The following is a 2,042-nucleotide window of genomic DNA, read 5'->3' as shown; positions in this document are numbered from 1 at the left end:
AGTTCAAGAATACTCTGGGCAACACAGTGACACTCCATCTCTATGAAGGAAAAAAAAAATGTTCTTTTAAACTTTGAGTCCGTGTTACAGCTCTTAAAAAATACATAAAGCATACTTGTCAGTCCTTCAACTCTTAACAGCTATATAGCAACACATAAAATTTCAAGAGCATCAATAATGATTAAGTATAATTAAACATTTCATGGGCCAATGATTTGTAACCTTATACTTAACTGAACAATTTCGTTGATTTTACAATTTCTTGATGTTTTTTAAATATGCACATAAATTTTATAGGCTGGGCGTGCTGGCTCACACCTGAAACCCCAGCACTTTGAGAGGCCGAGGCAGGCAGATCACCTGAGGTCAGGAGTTCAAGACCAGCCTGACCAACATGATGAAACCCCGTCTCTACTAAAAATACAAAATTAGCCATGCGCTGTGGCGCATGCCTGTAACCCCAGCTACTCAGGAGGCTGAGGCAGAAGAATTGCTTGAACCAGGGAGGCGGAAGTTGCGGTGAGCTGAGATCACGCCATTGCACTCCAGCCTGGGCAACAAGAGTGAAACTCCATCTCAAAAAATAATAATACTATATGCCATAACATAATGACATTTCATATTTAAAGACAGTTTTTTAAAACTCTTTGTATTCACGTGCCAAAATTTAAAACCCTATTTCACTGTATGACAAGGGTATCTGTTGTTCTCATTTTTCATTTTTATCCTTAACAATTTCTACCATAGCCAGTGCATACAATGGCAATGACACCCAGGGAAGGAATGATTAGTTCCATCACAACTAAGTCAAGACACAGACATTGATGTGACCCCAACAAAAGTAATCATGGAGTCTCCAAAACAAAAGCTCTTTATTAAACAAAGCTCTAAAGTTAAATACCCACTGCACAAGAAATCAGAGCATCTAGGTTCTAGCCCCATCTCTACAAATAACTTACTGGGACATCTTTGACATTTAATGATCTCTCTGATTGCCAGTGCTCTTCTTCTATAAAATGATAATGTTTGACTCAAAGATCCAAAGTCAATTCATGCTCTAAAACTTAATGATTTTTTTTTTTTAGGCTACAATTTTTTTTTAATTTTAAATTTAATTTTAATTTTGATTTTTTTAAATTTCATTTTAAGTTTTGGGGTACATGTGAAAAACATGCAAGATTGTTGCATTATGTACACATGTGGCAGTGTGATTTGCTGCCTTCCTCCCCCTCACCTATATCTGGCATTTCTCCCCATGCCATCCCCCCCAACTCCCGACCCCCTGCTGTCCTTCCCCTATTTCCCTCCAACAAACCCCAGTGTGTAGTGCTCTCCTCCCTGTGTCCATGTGTTCTCATTGTTCAACACCCACCTATGAGTGAGAACATGAGGTGTTTGATTTTCTGTTCTTCTGTCAGTTTGCTGAGAATGATGGTTTCCAGGTTCATCCATGTCCCTACAAAGGACACAAACTCATCGTTTTTGATGGCTGTGTAATATTCCATGGTGTATATGTGCCACATTTTCCCTGTCCATTCTATCATCGATGGGCATTTGGGTTGGTTCCAGGTCTTTGCTATTGTAAACAGTGCTGCAATGAACATTCATGTGCACGTGTCCTTATAGTAGAACGATTTGTAATCCTTTGGATATATACCCAGTAATGGGATTGCTGGGTCAAATGGAATTTCTATTTCTAGGTCCTTGAGGAATCACCACACTGTCTTCCACAAATTAGTTGAACTAATTTACACTCCCACCAACAGTGTAAAAGTGCTCCTATTTCTCCACATCCTCTCCAGCATCTGCTGTCTCCAGGTTTTTTAATGATTGCCATTCTAACTGGCGTCAGATGGTATCTCAATGTAGTTTTGATTTGCATTTCTCTAATGACCAGTGATAATGAGCATTTTTTCATATATTTGTTGGCCTCATGTATGTCTTCTTTTGTAAAGTGTCTGTTCATATCCTTTGCCCACTTTTGAATGGGCTTGTTTGTTTTTTTTCTTGTAAATCTGTTTTAGTTCTTTGTAAATTCTGGA

General features: G+C 38.5%; 1 protein-coding gene across 3 annotated transcripts in view; it reads right to left on the bottom strand.

Annotated features, from left to right (window-relative positions):
• Positions 1-2,042, bottom strand: part of WWC2 (WW and C2 domain containing 2) — a 210,143-nt gene that overhangs the window by 138,036 nt on the left and 70,065 nt on the right. The window lies entirely within an intron of this gene.

The sequence above is a fragment of the Cebus imitator genome, unplaced genomic scaffold (genome assembly GCF_001604975.1).
Source record: "Cebus imitator isolate Cc_AM_T3 unplaced genomic scaffold, Cebus_imitator-1.0 Scaffold11, whole genome shotgun sequence".
Taxonomy (NCBI): Eukaryota; Metazoa; Chordata; class Mammalia; order Primates; family Cebidae; genus Cebus; species Cebus imitator.
The sequence above is the reverse complement of the archived record's forward strand: the minus strand, read 5'-3'. Positions and strand labels throughout refer to the sequence as shown.